This window comes from Ailuropoda melanoleuca, chromosome 9 (genome assembly GCF_002007445.2).
Source record: "Ailuropoda melanoleuca isolate Jingjing chromosome 9, ASM200744v2, whole genome shotgun sequence".
Taxonomy (NCBI): Eukaryota; Metazoa; Chordata; class Mammalia; order Carnivora; family Ursidae; genus Ailuropoda; species Ailuropoda melanoleuca.
This window is the reverse complement of record NC_048226.1, coordinates 92,522,468-92,545,385: the sequence shown is the minus strand read 5'-3', so window position 1 is coordinate 92,545,385 and position 22,918 is coordinate 92,522,468. Positions and strand designations below refer to the sequence as shown.

Genomic DNA, 22,918 nt, shown 5'->3' with positions numbered 1-22,918 from the left:
CACAAGAAGAAGGGTGAGTACAGTTCAATAAGATACTTTGAGAGAGAGACCATATTCACGTAACTTTTATTACAGCATATTGTTAAAATTGTTCTATTTTATTATTAGGTATTGGTGTTAATCTCTTACTGTGCCTAGTTTGTCAGTTGAACTTTATCACATATCTGTGTGCATAGAAAAAATGTAGTATGTACATTGTCCATGGTTTCAGGCATCTACTGGAGATCTTGGAATGTATTCCCTGTGGATAAGAGGGGACTACTGTATCACTGAATAATTCAGTTTCATTCATTTTACCGTAGCTGCTAACCATCGCGGTGGTCTTGTTTACTTTAGGAATATTTTTAACAATAAGTTTGGAAACTAAAAACGTATTTGCTTGCTGGTGAGGCAGGCTGGCAATGAAACCCACCAGAATTCTTCTATTTTTCATACTTGAGGCTAATGGTATTTTGACTGTAGTAAGTGAAGAAGCCTGCTTGCATCCATCAGGTGTGGCTTCCCAGGGTCACTGAAGTCATAGTCTTGGCTATGCTCACCCTCTTCAGTGCGCCCACCCCCCTGTTCTGAATTTCCTGTTCACTTATGTGTCTCATTTGTCAGGCCTTTACTTCCCAGGGGGGCTAATTTCTAATTTTTGTAAACCTAACCCATAGTGTGGTCATGCTCCGTAAAGTTTGCTGAATGAGTGGGTATGTGCCAAGGAGACTGTTTAGAATTTTGAGGTTTGTTTTTGCAAGTGGCAGCTATTTTGAATGTATTCTAGGTGGGTTGAAGTGAAAGGGACCACTTCCTGGCCCCATTTATAATTTCTACTACTATGGTCAGTTATTGGGAAGAAACACCTTTTGGTTCCTTTCATTTGCGCAGGGGAGTTCAGTGGGAACCAGCCACTTCTCACCTACTAGCTTTCTGTGGCTCAAGAATCTAGATCCCTAAATAGCCTGTCCTTTGTGCACTGGGGTTCTAAAGCTGGCATCCACTGTTCCCTTCACATCTAAAAGTTTGCATTCGTGTCCAGTTCATGTAATGCTTGGCCTCTTAAGGAAGACCTGAAAAGAAGTCACATTTAAACATAATGGTGCTAACAACCTTCTTACTTGTCTGCATTCTTAGCCCCACCCAAATCCCCATTAGGCCTCCACGCCCTTCTTCACAATGAAGCCAGAGTCATCTTTTCAGAGGTCATATCTCGTGCCATACCCCACTTAAAACTCTCCAGTAGCTTTCCTCCTACTTTACCCCCTTCCTAACGTGACTTCGGTGGGCTTCTCCAGTCTCACCTCTGGCCCCTCACCTCTTCTCATGTGAATACTCATGGACAGGAATACTCAGCAACAGAGGCCGAGGATGTGGGTGGTTTTGATTACAAGTGAGAGGAGATGGGGATAACGATGAACGGTATAAACAAACTGAGTCAGTAATGCGGAATTAGTCTGCTGAATGTACGCTATGTCCCCCAAAAAGCCAAAGATGTCAGACAGGACTCGTTTTTTCCCTCAGTTGGCTTCAGTTTCCAGATACCTCTAGAGCTTGCTGTCACTGTCAGTTGCTAACTACCTCAACGTTTCTCAGATCGTGATGTGATCCCAACTCTGTGTGGAGAAACTGGGGTGTGATGGGCTTCCTGAGAGGCCACATATTGGGCCCAACGCAGCTCCTTCCAGAGGGATTGCCTAAGGATAATTTTGATTCTCTGCAGTTTTCAGTTTTTGTGCTAACTCTGGATCTCTTTAATGGGTAACAATCCCCTCCAGTATCAGTGCAGATCTTTAAGCTTTTCCATGCTTCCTGCACATCCCTCTCTCTGACAAGTCCTTCTCCTGCATTCTTGTTCTCTGCTCATATTCAAGCCTCAGCCCACATGGACTCCCTCGAAGCTTTCTCTGGTTCTCCTTGGACTGCACTTAATTACCTGCCTTTCTGTGCTAACAGAGCAGCTTCCAAGCCTGAGGATCTATTAGGAGTGGTGAAGTGTTGACTTTATAATTCTAACATTCCTTTTGCATTTATTGCTTGACATTCTTCCATGAAACAGACCTTTCTGTCATAAGTGGGTCCATTTGCCCTGATATACAGTTTTTACTGAAAAGGCAGGATGAGTACTTAATTACTTCTCTTTAGCAATTTGCAAAGGGTGATGTTTTTTTAATGACCACCTCAGATAGTGACAAATGAATTTTTATTCCTAGCTTTCTCTGTTTTGAGAATCATTATGGACTCACAGCTTTGGTAGAAGCACTGTGTTTCAATCCATTATAATCACTGCTTCTTTTAGTGCTCTAATCATCACGGTTTGGGGCAGCATGAGCTCCTTTCAGCTGGTTCTTGTGTCCTTTGGACATACCCAATTACTATTTGAAAGCTTCTTTGCTTTTGAACATGACAGCATGTTCCAAGCTCACCTTGTACCTTCCCTGATCCAGTCCTGAAAGCAAGCAGTTCTCCAAGAAATCCTGATTTTATAGAGTGTAACCTGAGTGCCTGGAGTGATTATTGTGATGGGTGACATTGTTGCTAGGCCATTTCAATGGGCTAAGATAGATAATCTACAGTTAATAAAACCATTCATTCATTTAACATTTTCACTTTGATTTCAACATTACTTTTATACTTAATTTTTTATTTTATAATTGATTCTTAGGTTTTCTTAGACCATCATTAATATAAATCCTCATTTGCTTTTTGTGCAATATAAGAAAATAGTTTCAAAATAACAATACGAATTTTATTAATAACATAAAATAGTCAGGTTTGGTTGATGTTTCTTTGTAGTTCTTTTTGTCCATGGAGCATATCCCACTAAGGATGTTCAATCAAAGTACTGTGGTCAGAACATCTTGAGGGGAAAAATAATCTTTTTTCTGTGTGGTTATGTTACTAAATTGATATATGGTTAGATTTATTTGTCTCAGTTTATTTTCAGAAATGCTTTTAAAAATTAGCTTTACTTTTAATAGGTAATGAACTGACATTATTCACAGGGGATAACGGCATAGAAAGATATATTCAAGGATGTTTGCTTCAGTGTCTTTCCTCTCCACACATTCCTCAATGCATTTCCTATAAGGTGACCACTTCTGTCAATTTCTTGTTTATATTTCCTGTATTTGGTATTATTTTGCAAATGTATGCAACATGGAGATTCTTGTTTTTTCTCTTAGACAAAAGGTAGCATATTTTTTTTGATTGATTGATTGATTTTATTTATTTTTTTTAATTTAATTTTATTATATTATGTTAATCACCATACAGTACATCCCCAGATTCCGATGTAAAGTTTGATGCTTCATTAGTTGCGTATAACACCCAGTGCACCATGCAATACGTGCCCTCCTTACTACCCATCACCAGTCTATCCCATTCCCCCACCCCCTCCCCTCTGAAGTCTTCAGTTTGTTTCTCATAGTCCATAGTCTCTCATGTTTCATTCCCCCTTCTGATTACCCCCCTTTTCTTTATCCCTTTCTTCCCCTACCGATCCTCCTAGTTCTTATGTTCCATATGAGAGAAATCATATGATAATTGTCTTTCTCTGCTTGACTTATTTCACTTAGCATTATCTCCTCCAGTGCATATTTTTTAAAAAATGTTTTATCTATTTATTTATTTAGAGAACACGTATGAGCAGGAAAAGGGGCAGAGGGTGGGGGAGAGAGTGAATTTCAAGCACACTCCAAGCTGAGTGTGGAGCCTGACCTGGGGCTCCATCCTGTGACCCTGAGGTCATGATCTGAGCAGAAATCAAGAATCAGATGCTCAACCGACTAAGCCACCCAGGTGCCCCCAAAAGGTGCATATTATACCTGTTCTGTATGTTCCTGTTTTCACTTAGCAGTATACCTTGGTGAATTCTCCGTATTACTATGTAGAGATTATCCTCATTTTTTTGTTTTTTGTTTTGTTTTTTGAGGATTTTATTTTTTTATTTGTCAGAGAGAGAGTGCACAATCAGGGGGAGTGGCAGGTAGAAGGAGAAGCAGACTCCCCGCTGAGCAGGGAGCCCAATGTGGGACTTGATCCCAGGACCCTGGGATCATGACCTGAGCTGAAGGCAGACACTCAACCAACCTAGCCACCCAAGCTTCCCTTGTTTTGTTTTTGTGACCACATGGTACAGTTGACCCCTGAGCAACGCAGGTTTGACATGCATAGGCCCACTTATACATGGACTTTTTTTTCAATAAATATAATACAGCAGTGTAAATATATTTTCTCTTCCTTATGGTTTTTTTAAAAAAGGTTTTGTTTATTTATTTATTTGAGAGAGAGAGAAGGAGAGTGAGAGAGCGCAAGTGCGGGGAGGAGCAGAGGGAGAGGGACGCAGACTTCACACTGAGCACAGCACCTGCTGAGATCATGACCTGAGCAGAAATCAAGAGTTGGATGCTCAACCAACTGAGCCACCCAGACGTTCCCCCTTATGATTTTCTTAATAACATTTTCTTCTCTCTAGCTTACTTTATTGTACAAATTCAGTATATAATACATACAACATCCAGAATAAGTGCTGCTTGACTGTTTATGTTATCAGTAAGGCTTCTAGTCAATGGTAAGCTATTAATAGTTAAGTTTTCAGAGAGTCAAAGTTATATGCCGATATTTGACTGCATGGGGTAGGGGTCAGCGCCCCTAACTCTTGTGTTGTTCAAGGGTCAACTGTACTGCATTGTACGGATATACCGTGACTTACTGAACCACACTGTATGGCTATTTGCCTTTGATATTTTAACTTACAGATAATGCTACAGTTAATGACCACATGCATTTGTCATTTCATGATTTAGCAGGATAGATTTCTAGAAGTAGAATTAATGGGTCAAAAAGCGAATGGACCTTGGTAGATACTGCCAAAACCCATGGGACTTTATCTCTGCAATATTGGCCCCCTAAACTGATTCACAGTGAAAGTGAATTTATTTTAACCAGATATTTTGAAAACAGGCATTTCAGTACTTTTTAATACCAGGTTGTTGTAAGGAATTTAATCTGCAACTCTTCCTTTTCTGAAAAAGAAAATAGAAACAAAATAAACTCAAGCAACAAAATATCTCACACTCTGTTGTGATTATTGACATAAGGAAACACAATTTTAAGGAGTGTTACTGTGCTGTATTAGGGGCTAGAGATACAGGTGCGAGTTTGCCCTCATGGAGCTTACCGTCTGCTTAAGTTGCTGCGGTAGACGTTACACCCAGTGGCCCAGTTGGTGTAATTGTGGTCGCAATAAAGCCTGCTGGACAGAATGAAAACTGAGACAGAGGTGACAGGAGGGCGTGTCCTCACCGTGGGCATGGGGTCAGACTTTTCTGTGACATTTGTGGGAGACCTGAAGGTTGGCTGATGATAAGATGGAGAAGTCCTGAGGGGCAGAGGGAAGGGGCAAGAGAACCATTCAGAAAGAGGAAACAAAGTTTGTGGATTCTGAGGTCAGGAGAGCAGTTGTTGCGGGTAATGAAAAGAAGGTCAATGCCCCTGGAGCACAGGGGCAGGGTGAGAGGCATGCGATGCTGCCAAAGAGAGACAAAGGGGTTAGTTCTTAAAGCAGCACAAGGAGGCACCACATTTTCTGAATTGCACAGTGCCTAGAACACAGCTGGGTAGAGCTGAAAAGAATTAAGTCATTTTTGAGTTAGCTGGGGTAGGTCATTTGAGCATCAATTTCTTGGGTTAAGATTTTGGACTTGTAATGTCTATGGGATCATTAGGGGGCACTGCTGTCCAAGAATTGTTGTCTTTAACATCACCCTAAGCCAGCATACAAACAAATCTGCAAACAGTCTTCCATTTGAAGAGTGTTAGAGCTGGAAGACCTTTGGATCACCTGCTGTGATATCCTATAACACTAGTGTTGTTTGTGAAGAACTGGGAAGTTCTGGCGCATCCCCAAAACCATGATCTTCCCATGAATTGTCCAGCTTCAACCTTCCAACAGCTCAAGGAGGTGAATACTAAGGCGGTGAACTTTGTCTTTCTGTATTTTAGCAAGGGGGACTCTCCCTGTTATTGGCAGTAATGGGTAGAATTACCACTGTTCCCCTTCTCCCAGGAGTAAACAAGTACGTTTTTCAGGATGGTAGCCAAAGCAAACAAAAACCATTCAGGTTAAGGTGTGAAGGTCTGGTAACAACCTAGGGAGGATTACTCCACAGGAGCTTTGTACGTTGATGGTTTTACTCTCACCACCACCATGCTGCCACTACATGAAGAAGACAAGGGGCATCGACCTAGCGCTTCCGCAATATATTGACAACCGCGTGAAGCTTTTACGTGGATTAAATCATTGAATTCGCAAGCATTACAGAAGGTAAGAACTCTTGTATTCCCATGCAGAGAGAGCAGAACTTGGCTACAACAAGGCGAAATTGTGCCCAGCACAGTCCTCAGCACTTCCCCAGCAATAACTTACTTAAACACTTAAAACAACAGTATGAGCAGGGGACTCCTGCCGTGTCTGTCCTGCAGGTGAGAGAACTCAGTCTCAGGGTTAATAAGCTGCAGAGCTGGCATTTGGACCTCAGCCATCCTAACCACTCACTCAGCCTTCACAGCACCAGTGCCACAGCTGTTGTGGGGAGGAGGTTAAGCTTGCCTCTCTATTCCAGTATATGGGGGCCACAGTCTGGTCACCTCATTGCTCTGAGCTCAGTCTCTTTACATAGGGCTTCTGTGCTCCCCATCTGGCTGGTTTGTTCTGAGGATCAGCAGAGGTAAAGTGCAAGTCCGTGGCACTTGGTTGAGTGTTTAAGGGGTCCGGTGCTGAGTTGAGTCCTTGCTCTGGCACTCACTGTCTGTGACCTCATCCAAACATGTGGAACTCTCTGGACCCCACTTGCTCATTTCTCCAACACCTCAGAGATGTACATTAGCATGACTCCCTGAGATTAGAGTTAACAGCTAATAACAACTCTTTGCTCTTCGTGCAGTTTGACTTACTTTTCATGCCTGTTTTATGAAAGAGGGATTACTATGATATCCACTTGACAGATGAGACTACCAAGGATGGAGAAATTTAAGAAACTTGCCAAGGCTCTCTCTTATTGTATACAGGAGCCAGGATTTGAACCCAGGCAGGCCTGCATCTTACCTGCCCCAGCCAACACCAACATCTTTGAAAGTAGGCAACTCCAGGTTTGAATCCAAGCTCTGCCATATTCCAGATGCATGTCAGAATTGGTTACATCACCTCTCTGAACCTCAGTTTACACATCGGTAAAATCGTGGTCACTGGGAGGACTGACAGAGATGGTCTATGTAAATGCCAAAGCTCAGAGCTAATCAGCTGGTAACAAATGTTAGTTCCCTTCCAGTGGGAATGTTGGCAAGATAAATTGCCTCCCTGAAGTCTGACACAAGGAGACGTGCCTACCTCAGTCCACCAAATGAGACTTCAAGGAATTAGGTTGGGCAGTTTTAATTGATCATCTTGTAATTTCCACAACTGGATGCAGATCAGCTACACTACATCATAGACTAATTACATTTGTCACTCCAGCAGGCCTGAAGAATACATTGTTGTATCTTTACTATTAAAATGGGGTTCATCTAATTAAAACCAGGGAGCTCTGCAAACAGCCTATGGTGTTTTAATTCTAGCAGGCTGTATTTAATCAGAACAATTGCCTATGCGCCTACTGATTGTGTTTCTTTTGGATCAAATTCTGAGCTTAATGTGCCATAGGATTGCACTATTGACTGAAGTTGATGGGGGACTAGTCAGAGAGATTACAGTAGTTTGCTGGGAGCTGAATGGTTACTATTTTCACGGCTGGTTATCTCAGCATTTATTCTTGCTATTTAAAAAAAGCCTTAATAGGTAGGAGAAGATTATTCTGCCTTTCCCCCATTGACTTGGTGTGCATGCATTTCTTTATTCATTTGACCTTAACATATTGGGGCTTACTACTAGCCAGGCACCATACTAGGTACTGTGGGATACAGTGATAATGCTTAAGAGCTGGTCTTGATGTCTCAGGGAAAGAAGATCCCACAATATTGGAGAACAGAATAATGCAGAGCATCCCAGTGTTACCAGAAACCCGAAATTAAAAGTTGCTATGGTTTATGGCCCAATGGAAAGGGTCCTAGGAGGATGGATTTAGCCTGACATGGGGACATGTGATGAAGCTCTGACTCTTGTATTTTCCAGCTGTGTGCCCTTGGGCAAGTCACAACTTCACTGAGCTCCAGATGCCTCGATTGTAGGATTGGGGTGATAATGCCTCCTTCATAGTGTTGTGAAGATCTGAGGAGACAGAGTATATAAAGTGCAAGTGTTAATATTGCAATTTATATGCTTGTCCTTATAGTATCAATATTAACTGGGTGATGCTGGACAAGTTAATTCTAGAAGAAGATATTACTATCTATTTAACTTTTACCATGTACTAAGTACTGTCCTAAACATCGTATAAGTTATCTGCCTTGGTTTCCATAATAACAATATGAAATAATACTAGTTTTAAGTCTGTTTTTCAGATACAAAAATTGAGGCACAGAGGCAAAGTGACTTTCCTAATATGATACTGTTAGTGGCAAAGCCAAGATTCGAACCCTGGCCTCTGGCTCTCAAGGGCTTGGCGCTAACCACTATGCTATTCTCTTCCTGCTGTGCAGTGAGGGTGCAGTGTGTAAGGCCCCTTGTAGTGGCCTGGTGCTTTAGATAACACGCTTGGATCATCTGACTCTTTAGGAAAGCCATGGCAAGTGTTACTATCTCCACTTGACAGATATGGACACTGGTATTCAGAAAGTTAACTGATCTGCCCAAAATCACAAAGATAATGTACCACAGAGTGTGGCATTCATTTTATTTTTTATTTGAGCAAATCAAAATACTTTGTACATTATTTGGTATATGGCATTTTCACTTAACTTTAGTTGTGGTAATTTTACTGTATCATGAAGTAATTAAAGAAAACCCCATGACACATATACTAGTGTTTTACTTTATGAATACATCTTAAATTTTAAACTACTTTCCTGTTGTTGGACTTTTTGGTCTTTGCTTACTTAGGAAAAAGGTATTATTTTTGCTCCCACTAACATCTTTTTACATAAACTTAGATCTTCGTCTGGATTAACAGTTTCTTCCTTAGACTAGATTAATTCTTAGAAATGGAGTAACTGGGTCAGAGGTTGTAAACTTTTTGCATATTATTGAATTTTTGTTCTCTAAGACCCAGTAGCTACTTACTGCATACTTGTTGAATGAAAGAGAAAGGCGTTTTCCCCAGGAGTGTGTGTAATCCCTTCTGTATCAGGCTGGGTTTGGTCAAGAAAATAAAACCACTCACTACAAGTTTTTTTGGGAAAAGAGTTGAATGTAGGAATTAGGTGTACAGGAGTGTGGGAAGGGTGTGGAAGCAAGGGTCTGGAAGACTGATGAAAGTTGGGAAAATCCATCACTGATGACTTCATCCCAGGACAGGTAGAGAAGTCGGAATTCATGGAGTTGCTGAAGAGTCTACCACTGTCCGTCACTGTGATTGCAGAGTGGGAGCTTAGAGGCAGCTCCAAAAAGTCTCCACCCCTGGCCACGAGGGTCCCTGGCTTCTGCTTTACTTCTGCCTTCCACATTCTCCGTGAGTTCTTCCCTTTGGCACACGCTTAACACTGAACTGCCTGGGAAGGAGATTCTAGAAAGTGCAGCTCATGCCTTAGAAGAGAGTGGTGGTAGGCTGACCACTCGCCGACAGTCCATGATGCTTTCTTCTTATAGACTCAGCAGAACTTGATGGAACCTTATACTGTTCTTGGCAAATATGAGAAGGAAGAAATTATCTTATTTTAATTTGCATTTTTAAAAATTAGCGTGATTCATTTTTTCAGGTAATTATTGGTCACCTCTAATTTTTAACAAATATTTCTGAACACATAATATAAATCAGCCATAGTTCTGGGCTTTGGCAAAAACTTGATTAATAAGGCAGGCAGTTTCTGCTCTCATGAAACTTACATTCCAGGGCAGAGAGATTAGGAAAAGTAACAACTAAAGAAACAAGGTATTTTGAAATAGTAATAGATAATATAAGGAAAAACTGTGGACGACTTTGAAATGGGCAAAAGAGATTACTGAATATCCTGTCAGTGAATCTGGGGTCTCAAGATTATTTGATACTATGGGGGTGGGGACAGCCTCTCTGTCTTCAACTAGACCATTTTACAACTGTGTAGAGATAGAAGTTGTAGAAAACTGTAAGGAATGCAATTAATTCCTGTCCATAAAAATGCAGATGGTGTCCGGTGGAATGCATTTGATTATCACCCTGTCAGTGTTGAGCGCTTTTGCTAGTTTAACATCAGTTTATAAATTGATTTCAGCATTTCTTAGCTGAATATCAGCATGTGGCACTTGGACTTCTCTGTTGAACTGGTTGGAACATTTCACTGGTTACCTTATGAGTTTTTGAGTTAAATGAAATCTCTGATACGTGTTCATTTTCTATGTATATGAGAGTCATGATTACATCTTCTATTAAAATGTATAACAGTTGGGACAGATAAATGAACACGATAATTTCTGACGGTAATAAATATCATCAAGAAAATGAGACAGGCATTGTTCCAGATGGTGACTGCGGGGACCACGGGAAGAGGCTGATTTGGATTGGGCAATCAGGGAAGGCCTTGCTGAGGAGGTGGCATTTGAGCTGAGACTTGAGTATCCATTCAAAGGAGATGTCATGTGCAGGCAGGAGGGCAGGGTGTTCCAGGCAAAGGAAACAGCTGGTGTAAATGCCCTGGGGCAGGGACAGGGTGTCATATTCAGGAAACCAATAGCAGTGAGGAAGGAGGTGAATGGTAGGAGGTGTGATCAAAGATGCTGGTGGGGGCCAGATTATGTTGGGCCTTTTAGGCTATGATGAGGATTTAGAGTTTTATTATAAGTGCCTGTGGTTTTATTATAAGTGCTTGTGGTTTTACACAGTAGTTACGTAAAATGAAATGAAGTGTCATCATTTGATTTCTATTAAAGAATGTATTTGTGTATCTTCTATGAGTGTTCTGTAAGTGTTCCATTGTCATTTGCCTCCTCAAATTATTATTAAACTTGACATTTTAATTTGCTTATCAAGTCTTATTGTGAGTAAAAATATAATCTTATTTTAATAATTGTAAACCAATATAATCATGAAAGTAACACATAACCAATGAAGAAACATGTGCAAAATTAAAAATGTACCAGGAAGAAATAAATATATTTAGCTTTTGGATATATATATATATCTATCTCATGTAATATTTTAAACTCTGGAGTATCTCAGCATCTTGGCCACCTTGAACCAGAAAAGCTAACTTACAAGACGTCTTCTAAGCTAACTCATCTACTAACATTTAGTGATTTACAGAGTTTTCCTGTGGCATGTCCTCATTGGGCAATAGCTGCTAATAGGTATGGGCATGTAAGCAGCAGGTGCCAGAGACACCTGAGGCTTTTGCCCCAAACCCAGTTCATTTCAGGTTGCACATCTGCTCTTCCTTCCTCTGAGAGACACCCACTGGGAAGGCTCTTCCGGCCTGGCAGTCCCAGGGGCAGGTGCTAATCTCTTACCCTGCCCCCTCCCTTCAAAGAACGCATCCGGGAAGAAACTAACCAGTGGAAAGTAACCGTGAACAAAGAAAGCAAGAGGAAATTCAATGGAGATGCCCAGAAGCCTGTATGATAGGAAGCAGGAAATAGGTATTCTTTTCCTGGTCTTTTTATGAAATAATAAATGTCTATTATTTACTTAAAGAATGCTTGTTTCAGTCAGTGGAGTTAGATGCCCCTCCTTTATGGGTAGACACTAGCCTCATGTTATAATGGATGAGAACAACCAATGGAAAAGGGACTGACACTCTCACAAAGAGATCTCTGGGGTCCACATTTCCATTAATGAATCTGGCATGGGAAACAGTTCCAGGGGACATCTCTCTGGATGATCTTTCTTTGTCTGTAGAGGGAAGACTTTCTAGGCCAAGGGAAGGCTTTAGCGTTGAGGTGACTTGGGAATCACTGAAGTGTAATTGACAATGACCAGATCTTGTGGTCAGGACTGAAACATAATTATGAAGAGCTGTGAGTTAACTACTATTCTAGCATGGGGTTAAGAGCCTGGGAGTCAGGCAGGCCTGAGCTGAAACCAGCTTTGCCACTTAGTGGTTGCATGATCTTGGGCAATTTAATTAACTTATCTTTTGTGCTTAGCTCAATAATGGAAGGACACAGTCTGCATGTACCCCAGGGAAAAGGAATGAAGTCCTCAGAAATTAGCAAGGTTCAGGTAATCCCATCTAGAAGGGTGGAATCCCGAAGAGAGGAGGCAGGGACGTTCCACAGGCTCCAGGGAGATGGGTTTTATTGTGGTGGGGCCAGAATGGATTCTTCAGTTGGGACAAAATATTCAGAACTATAGATACCATTCATTGTTCTGATTAACTCTGTATCGCTACTTTCTTGTGACTAATTCAGTATTCTAGGAATTTTTACCCAGGTAAAAATGAGTTGACTGGAGAGTTGATTCAGGTAATGTGGTCAATGGATCACCTTGCACAGGCTAAATAACTTATAGAGTCTCAGTTTTCCTATCTGTAATTTGGAAATGATATGTATTTTCCAAAGTTGCTGTGAGGATTAAATGGAACACAGTAGATGTTTCTTAAAGTCAGCTTCTTTTCCTTATCAATGGATTGGTTCACTCAAGTAACGATTCTGTCTAACAGACACTGCACCATGTGTCTAGGGATGCAGCATGAACAAAAGAGATACAGTCTCAGCTTTGCTTCTTTCATTAAACATATTCTACAGGGAGATAAACTTCAAAAAGTTATTCAAAGAAATATATTAACAGATAATTTGGTAAGGGCTATGAAAGAGAAAGGAACAGGTACATTGACAGATTCTCTTTAGATTGGGGTTTGTGCAGAGATGGCCAGGTAAATCATTCTCTGAAAAATAGTAATGCTTTAAGCTGATGCTTGAATAGTAATAGAAATTAACCAGATAAAAAGTTTTGTGGGTGGTGGAAAGAGCATTTCAGGAATGGAAAACAGCATGTACACAGATCCCAAAGTGCGAGAAGAGTTATTGGCCAGAGTGGAAGTGAGCCAGGGGATAGGTATCTCTGTAGGCTTGGAGGTTTAAATTCCATTATCACCTCAATCACGTGTGCCACAAGCTTCTCTTCGAAAGTGCTCAGGGCCTAGAATCACAAAGTATTCCACCAAAGATGTCTCTCTTTTTCTTTGCCCATGGTTACTCCCCCCAAAAAAGTGAATTGGATTCTTGGGACTTGGAACTTGAGTTTCGAAACTAGGGTAATTGTATGTTCTAATTTGTCCAGGACAGTCAGTCCTGGTGTCTGCACATTATCCCCAAGTAATTATTAACAGCATGTCCTTTCGTTCTGAAGTTTGTCCTGTTTTGGGTGATTAATTATGTGGTCATCTGACCCTTAACATATGGGATTTGGCCCCAGCCTGGGAGAACTCATTCGTTGTGTTTCTGGTTGTCAGTGTGAGTGGCGTGATGTTCCTTTTCGTTATTTTTCCCTTTCTTTGGTCAGTTGGGATTACATTGTATTTAAAGCTTTGAGAATGATATCTGTTTAGACAATGGCAACTAAGTAAAGAGTGGCAAGTATTATTGTTGTGGTGGTTGCCATAATCTTCTGTGGGGATGACGATTTCTGCTGATGAAAGGGTCCTGCAATATGAGAGAACCACCGATTAACCAGAATGTTTAACTTTTCTATAGGAGGAAAGGAAATAATTTTTGGATGCCCACTCCAAGTCAGCCTCTGTGCTGGCTACTCCTTCTATGGTTGTGTTCAGTGTGTATTTAGATCTGTGTTTCTTTTGTTTGTTTGTTTGCACCTTTTTAAATTTTTTTTTTTTTGTGAGAATTAGAGACTTTATTAGGCACAGAGTGTGAGTGTTGGGCAGAATTACAAAATGGCTACTGGACTTCCTCCCAAGCTGCAGGACAGTGCTCCAGGGAAGGAAGGGCAGAAGAGCATTTGTCTTCTCTGCCCTCTCCCTTCAAGGCTGCATGTGGATGGCCCCGTCTAGCGGCATGACCTCTTCATTGATGAGTAGGTTCTTTTTTTTTTTTTTTNGGGGCTAGTACATCCTCCTGCCCCCCTCCCCCAAAACAGAGAGGGAGACTATGGACTCCAGGAAACAAGCTGATGAATGGGTTCTTGATGATGGCTTAAATCAGATGCCCATGCTCAGCAGGGTCACCCATTCAGCTGGGGAAGGACACCTGGCTGGCCTACAAGTTGCGCACTCTTCTGGGAGACAGGTCAGCAGCAGGGTGTCAAATAGGCCTGGAGCAGTGGCTCTCACTTGGATGCCCGTGGGAGCTAGAGGTGGAGCAGTGGGCAGTGTCATGCCCACTATGACCCCCCTTGGAAGCAGAGTAAGCAGCTTGTCCAACCTGGCCCTCAAAGGCAGCCAGTGCTGGCAGTGTTGATGATGACCCCACGTTGGCTTCCCTGCTCTGGTTCATTCTGGCCCCTCTCACCAGCCACCAGGTGGATCACATTAAAGATACCCGTGAGATTACATTAAGAACTTGCTGGAAGTCCTCCAAGGTATGGACCTGATTGTTCTTGAAGTCGTATGTCTTAATGGCCACTTCAGTGCCTGCACAGTTGACTGCCACACATCCACGTGGCCAAATCTTTCTTTTGCTAAAGTCAGGGCTGCTTGCACGTCCTTCTCTGAGGTCAGGTCAGCTGGGGCGAAGGCACACCTCTTCACTAACTGCTTGGCTTGGGCCTCCCCATTGAAGTTAGGCAGGTCGAGAAGCAAGCAGTGGCCCCTTGCCCCTCCAGCTGCTCTACCATGGCCAGACCTGGTTATTAGAGCAACCAGGCCCTTCATGTTCCCACATGCCACAGCCGTCTTTAAATCTGTGTTTCTGGACACGGTTTTTTCTCCTCTTGCTTGTAATTCTGGCTCCAACCCTTATTGACTGGCTGACGTCAGGCAGATCACTGACCTCAGTGGACCTCAATTTTCTGTTTTGGAGGAGGTTGTTTAAAATGGGAGTTCACATTCAATTGAGGTGATCAGAGAGTAAGTTCAGAATGAGACTGTAAGGAAAGCTGTAATTGTATTGTTTCTTTTGTTGTCTGAAGAAAGAGGGCTTCCAGAATAGGCTTTGCGATCATGCCACTGAGACACCATTGCCACCTCCAGTGCGCTGCTTTATAACCATGGGTACGACACTCACACAAGCTCTGCCCATGAATCATGACCAGGGCTGGGGGCTTGACCGCAGCCTGAGAGCACCACTGGAGTCTGGTTGAGCATTTGGGATTCAGAAGCTGGGCAAGAGTGAGAAGTGGTTTTTCTGCTGGCTGCCGTTTTTGCTTTGTCTTCTCGGTCTAGCACATGACAGGATCTGGCAGAGGCAGTGGTCAGGGGAGCATGAGGGGGGAAGTAACCTTTTCTCTCATTGGGGGAGATTTGTTCCATTGAAACATGAAGTGCAACTTCACACGGCTGGGCCCTAGCTGGCTGGCAAAGGGCAGTGTGTTAGCAAACAAAAGTGTTCTTATGTTTTTGTCAATGAAAACTCACTAAACCGCAGGAAGAGATGACAGTACCTTTCCCACTTCATTCACATGAATGATAATGAACTCCATTGTCGAGCAAGCCTTTGGGCATTATCTGATGCTGCTATTTCTGCTGGCCAGAATTTGCACATCTCCCACATGACTCGGGGGTGTATAGTCTCTTTCCCACTGGGTGACTCTGACAGCTTCACATTCTACAGTTTCTGAGCTCTGGCCTGGATATCCAGCCACTCAAAATGAGCATGGCCATGTGGGCCCCAAACCTTCTGACATGGGAAGTAGTTCCAGGGGGCATTTAGATTACAATGGGCTTTTCTTACGGTTTAAAATATACAGTGGCTTTTTGGCAAATGAAATTCACACACACACACACACACACACACACATTCCTCAGTGATTAGAATTTACAGTGAAACAGAATTTATAAAAATAATTTTGTAGGGTGAAGGGAAGGTAGCGATATTTAACTACATACCATGCTCCAGACCCTATGCTAGATACTTCCCAAACACTATCACCAAATCCTCCAAGGTAGATGTTAGCATCCCTACTATACTGGTGGGGACGCTTAGGTTCAGAGGTTAAATTATTGGCCTAAGATTATCACAAATAAAAAGAGTGGGTCAGGAAACTGGCACCAATTGAAGTAATCAGTTACATGCCAGATGCAGTGCTAGGAATGTTGTAGACATTTCCTCGCTGACTTCTCACAGTAACTTTGTTATTATCCTTAGAGATGAACAAAAAAATCAGAGTTCCACAAGACATTGTCTCGTGCCACAGCTAGGATTTGAAACATGGTTTTGTTTTGTTTGTTTCTGCATATCACACTGCCATGTGATTGATTCGACTTTTGGGAGCCAGGGGTTGTTCATAAGCAAACAGAGTTACCTCAAGGATGTGATCAGAGGGGAAGCTGGCTTGGGCTGATTTAGCAGAAGCTCTCCTACCTGTGTCAAAAACTGTGTTCAATCATTTCTTTGCTCCTTTAGCAAACTTTGAAGACCTACTGTGCACAAAGCATCTCAGAGGGCACTGGTGTTCAAAACAATGATCTTAAAGCTTGTGTAACAAAAGATGATGGGTGTGTATTCTCTATACTGAGGCAGTAAGCAAAGTAGTGCAGTTTTGAGAGCGTTTCAGAAATAAGGAATTGTTAGTTAGTGGAAATATAATTGACAATATCCTCCACACTCCAAGCATTTCGGTAATTTGTGTATAAATCTATTTCCTTGGAAAATATTCTTTTCTTATCAATAATAGGTCAATTTCCAAATATAGGGTGTAGAACTTAAAAAGAGAAGCTACCATCTATCAAATATTAAGTTGGAGTTAGGACCAAGCTTTATATATCAGCTCTAAGTTTTATAAGAATCCTGAATATAGGTATTATTTTCCACATTTTCTAAGACAGGAGCCTGAAACAGAGAGATTAAGCAACTTGAAATATCAGATCTTCAGCCAGGAATAATAGATGGAGCCAAGACTGTAAATTCAGTTCTGTTTTGGAAGTTCTGTGCTTTCTCCTCCTGGCCTGTTGATGTGTGCACAAATGAAGCATACTCCTCAGCTCAAATTTTGTTTTAGAATTCCTCAGCTTTGTTTTAAAGCCAATGAGGCATTTTGTACTAGTCTCAAACATAACCCTAGGATTTGGGGAACCTAGTTATTCACCTAGGGCCTACTGACCCTTATTTTATGTAAAATTTTAGGTTGTGACCCCATTGAAGAATGCAACTGTATACCTTCCCTGTCTGTGCTTGTGCTTCCTCTGTAAGAGCCCAAAGTCCCTAACACTTTGCAGGTACTCAGGAAGTGTCTGTTGAATGTAATGTGATTTAGGCTTTATGGCTTTTTGTTTTGTTTGTTTGTTTTTGGCTGAAAAGACTAGAAACAGACACCAAGAAGGGAGGAACATTTAAGACCACAAGTTGCGGCCATTAACTGGAAGGAACCAGATACAGAAAAACATAAAAAGTAGATAGAAGATTTCAAAAGCATCAGGGTTGGGGCAGATAACCCTAGGCATGTCAACAATCTTAGTCAAATTCTGCCTTACGTTTTTCACGAGACAGCACTCCTGGAAAAGGTGACAGTTTTCAGCATACTGGGACAAGTGGAGATGATTGCTCACTGCAGGCTTGACCATCCTTGGGCTCTGGCCACCTCAACCCTGTCCAGCCTCCCCGAGTACCAAGGGGATTAAACTCTCGGCACAGCTGTCTTGTGTGCCTTACCACAATGGTTGGGAAGGTGTCATCTTAGTGCCACGAAACTGTACAATAAAGGGTCTTTGCTTCTGTAACCGACTGCCTGGTACCCCATCAGCCCTCAGAAATGTTGGTTGAATCAAATGGAGTAAGGACTTTGCATTTTCCAGAAAAGATGATATGTAGCCTCCTTTGCTCTAGAAGATTGGACAACGTGTATAATGTGTGTGAGAAATGGTTTGAAATGAAAACTAAAGAAACAGTGTGGTGGATTTGTACAGTTTCTCAACTAGTCGGTGGCAAAGCTGGGAACAGGCACATTTTCATTTTCTTCTTCCTTTTTTTTTTTCCTAGTTAAATGGTTACATTCTAGTCCTGCTTGGGAGGTTTACATTGAGTGACCAAAGCTGCCAGATGTTTCCAGTAGATAGACCACTGTGAACAGTGTGTCATGCAGACACCCGGAGTTTATTTCTGTGTGTGCTAAAAGGTGGAGCAGAGGGAGCTAATGAGCAGTGCATGCTGCATGGTCTGGGTTCTGCTTTAGACTGGTGATAATACGGTGCTATTTAGTGATTATTTGTGTTCTTTTTTAATCTAAAACATTCAAATAGATATTTCCAATGTCAAAATTAGAGAAGACCTGTATGGTTGTGTCTGTGTGGTTTCTTCGCTGGGGAGTAACTTGGAAACCATTGCAAGCTGACAATAGCAGCCGTTATGATTTGACTAACCTGGCATGAATTTTTCCCAAAGATATGCAACACTGATCATCCGAAGACTACTCACTTACCAGAAAAAAGAAGAGAGAGAGAGAGAGAGAAAAAAAGAATGATCTTGAAGGGAAGGGAAGAGCTGAAGCAACCCTAAATTTTTTTCTGCAAGAAGTACCTTCTTGAAAGTGATACAGAAGGGCTGAGGTTCTATTTTCTCTCTCTCTCTCTCTCTTTTTTTTTTTTAAAAACCATGCTCTTGGGAAGTTACAAAAGCTGAACAGAAAGTATGAAATCTGGAAGTTTAAAAAAAGGCACAAAACCTCCCCAAAGTGGCAAAAAAAAAAAAAAAAGCCCGATACTGGAGAAACAGAGGACATTTTGCTCACTTTAAATTATCCCAAATCTCACTCATCAAATTCGTTATCTTTTTTTCTTACTGACTTAAAGAATTAAGAATGCCGACCAGTTTTTGTCCCAGGAACTTTCTCATAAATTCTGTTACCATATTATGAGAGTGAGTCTTATAATCTATCATTAATAACAAAGTTCCAGAAGTCATATGGACGTCTCATCTGATGTGCAGGAGACACGGCAGATGTGACCGCGCCGGGTTTATCAACAAGTCTGCTGTCGGGCATGCGAAAGCGGTCATACTTCATCCAGGTCTGGTGTGCCTGCCGAGCATAGGTGCGCGAGGTTGCCTTCCTCTCGTTTCTGGCGTGGCCGTCTTTGGAGCATCCGAGTGGACGCGGCACTGGTTTAGATCCGGAGTCCCTCATTGGCTCTGCCAGCTAACTGGCTGTATGACCTGGGATCTCACTTCAGCTCTCTGAGCCTTCGAATTTCTCAGCTGTAAAGTGGGGATGCAGAACCTCCATACCCCTTGGGTCATTGTGAAAATTAAATGAGGAAACAGAAGCCAAGTATTTGGCACATAGTCAGTGCTGTTCTTGTCCTTCTTCTGCCATCTTTTGGTAGACCTGCTGGGCTACGTGAAGTTGATCCGTGTTTTCACCGAGACTACAGTGTGTGTGACATGTGTGCACTGAACTCAATCCAGGACTCAAGGGGTTGGGGGGGAATGTAAGGGAGCTGACATTTGCTCATTATCTGCTAAGTGTCAGGCTCTGTGCCAGATTACCTCACGTATGTCCTGTCCATTTCTTGCAATGACACTCTGGCGTGGGGATTAGCACACACATACTCATCCCTTTTTATGGATTGGGAAACTGAGGCTCAGGGACTTTCTTGCCTTCCTAGGGTCACGTGGCTAAGTAACTGGCAGGCTTGGGAAAGGAATTCAGCTTTCCCTGAAGTTTAGATGCCACTGTTGAAATTCATAGCCTCAGATGTATTTTAGGAAGTTCTGTGTAGATGGACCATTTCTAATTGCTTTCATTTTTAGCAATGGCTGGATCATAGGTTTTAGGATATGCTGATTAACTGTGACCCCACTTGTAGCTTTCTTCTGCCCAAAGACAGTGTTTGTCCCCTAGCCCTTCTGATGTCAAGAGTAGAAAGCTGCCTCTGGACGCCTTTGCCCTGAGGGGAAGAGGGAGAGACAAAGGGATCTGAAGCAAGGCTTTCAGCTTTAAGTGTTTAGATTTGGCCAAGTTTTTTTTTTTTTTCACATTTTCCAAGCCTTACCTCAGTTTCTCACACCTCGGCTTTGTGTGAGCTGTTTCCTCAGCTTTGCAAAGTCTTAGCCTTCTAGACCTGGCTTGACTGTTCCTTACTATGTCAGGGCTTTCTTTTCCTTGCAGGTGGACTGAAGTACTTACACATTTTTCACATCTTAGCAGTTATTACAATGCAGTGCATTCAAGTAGTTCCCCACCTACAGCTCCTCTAAACTGGGGATTCTTGAGGGCTTGGATTGTGTCTTACTCCTCTTTGTATCTACTACCCACTGCATGGCATGCCCGTAATTGGTGTATCCACACTAGTAACGAGTGAGTCAAAAGAGACTAGTCTTGGCCTCTGAATCCCTAGGACATACCTGGAGCAGTGTTAGCCTCTAAAGAAGCTGACCATTTTACCCTCACCTTTCAGGTCTTCGCCCCATCTCAGCATCCTTACTTTACTCTTCTAGTCATAGCGGTCTCAGAGTGGCTCTCATTGATGGCTATTTGTTTCAAACTATACCTTGATTGTTTATTTCTATTCTCTGCCTGGGATTCCTGGGGATTCTGATTTAATTGGTTTGGGCACTTGCCTTACAGAGCGAGCGAATCGTTTAAATATAAGCAGCACAACAGAAGACACGCAGGCTGCAGCTCTGAGCTCCCAGTATTTGAGGAAGAGATACACATGCGTGCAAAAGAGAGAAACCATTCATGAATGCGGGGGTGGGGGAGGCTGTAGCAGTTGAAAAGGATATGAAAGCCACTTCACTTTCTCATGTGAGTGGAAACACCAGCAAAAGTTGTTGGAGCCACTCGTCTCTATGATCGTTCATGTATCTCTTTGTTCATTCATTCATCCCGTATAGCCTAGCTTGTGGCAGGAGCCCCTCAGTGGCCTCTCATCCTGTCTTCTGGCCCCTGTGCAGTCTGTCTTGTGCAGCAGTGACCCCGCTTCCCCCATTATCCACAGGGTAAGGTGCAGGCTCCCTAGCATGGCGTCTGTGGTCACTGATCTCATCTGCCCAATCATTCCCCTCATCTCCCACAGCTCCATACTTGCACCTCTCTAAACTCCAGCATGTTGGACTCTTAAGGATGCCACTGAAATGCCAGTTTGTTATATCTCCATGCTTTTCTGTGTGCTGTTCCCCGCCTTCTAGATTTTTTCCTTCTCTCCTACTTAATTGTCGAAAGTCAGCTCAATCCTGTCTCCACCATTTTCCCTGACACGGCCAAGCTGAAGAAGATGAGTCCTTTCCCTCACTAGGGTATTGTGGGCACACACTTGTCATAGCTCTGATTACATTATGCTGAGTGTGTTGGCATGCATCTTTTTTCCCACTGTGAACTTCTCGTAGTCGAGGCCCATGTAATATGCCTCACACGAACAGTTCCTGACATATAGTAGGTGCTAAATAAATGCACATTGACTGAGCACATTAATTGTATGCTGTGTGCTAAGGAGTTTGAATGTTACCCTGAATCCAAATAGAGTCATTAGTAGTGTTTCAGCAGAGGTAGTGGCAGGGTTGGGATTGCGCTTGGGATAGAATGGAGGATGAACAGGGCTGGGCGGTACTGGAGGAAAAGAAGCCAGCCAACCTTCCCACTCTCACCTCCAGTCCCTTATACCATTTTTATACTCAACCCATCCTGGGAGCATTCTCCTCACATGCTTCTGCACTCCTTCCAGACAGGAGCTATCCCTGACCTGTTTCTGTTACACTCGGTAATAGGTCTCATATTTATTGAGCATTTTATTATGTACTGAGAACATTGGACTCTAAAAAATTAATCGTCACAGTAGCCTATTGAGAAACACACTTTATTTATTTATTTATTTATTTATTGTATTAAAAAATTTATTGTACAATGTAACACAGATACACAACTTCATAAAACAAATGTTTAGTTTAATGAATTCATATAAGATAGGCAAAAAGTAATCTTTGTCATCCTAGAAAGCTCTCCACGTGCCCCTTCCCAATACCAATCACTTTTATTAACTTTTTTTTTTTTTGACATTTGAGGCAATTGAAGCTCAGAGAAGTTAAGTCACTTGCCCAAACTACCCAGCTAGGAACAGTGGATGAGATGTGAATGGAAGAGTGACTCTGTGTCACTGCTCTTTCCTATGGCGATATCTGTATCACTTTTTTTCCCTTTGCCCGTAGCTCATAGTATAGTAGCACCCTTGACACAGTCTGTTGGAGTTAATTTAGCTTTACGCTTCCATCCTGTATATTGATTGGTATGGGAATAGTTGGGGTTTGTAGTTTGTTCTTCTTGTTTCCTCTGAGCAATGCTGCTGCCTCCCCTCCTCTTTTGTTTTGTTTTTCTCCTACGCCCCTCAGATTCCTTCACGATATCTAGTAGGGTCATTTTTCTCTCTTCCTTTGAAATTTTGATTGGAAGTCTTCATCAGTCTTCCCTGTTGTCCATGAAGCTGTTGTCCCTGGTGCCGATAAGATGGTAACTCAGCTCCACTTCCAGGGACCCACTGTCCTACGTGGTGATAGGTCAAAGCCCATTGTCAATCTCATTTTGATGGCAGGTCCATACTTCCTACATGCTCCTTTCCCTGCTGGGTCCTGGCCCTCAACTAGAAGAAGAGAGGAAAGTATCATCTGGGTCTGGAAGTCCTTTAATTCTTTTACCCTGGGCTTGATTGGACTTGTGTTAAGAAGGATATAGACAGGCCTGGACTCAGATTCTGCCTCTGTTGCTTCCTAGGTGTGGAACTTCTGGAAAATGAGAGCACCAGTATATGTTTCCTGAGTGGTGGGGAGGGTTCAGTG

At 42.3% G+C, this 22,918-nt stretch overlaps 1 pseudogene; it reads right to left on the bottom strand.

The window, feature by feature from the left end:
* The window catches only part of LOC100465135, a 121,236-nt pseudogene extending 106,365 nt beyond the window's left edge, over nucleotides 1-14,871 (bottom strand).
* Nucleotides 14,872-22,918: the final 8,047 nt, after the last annotated feature.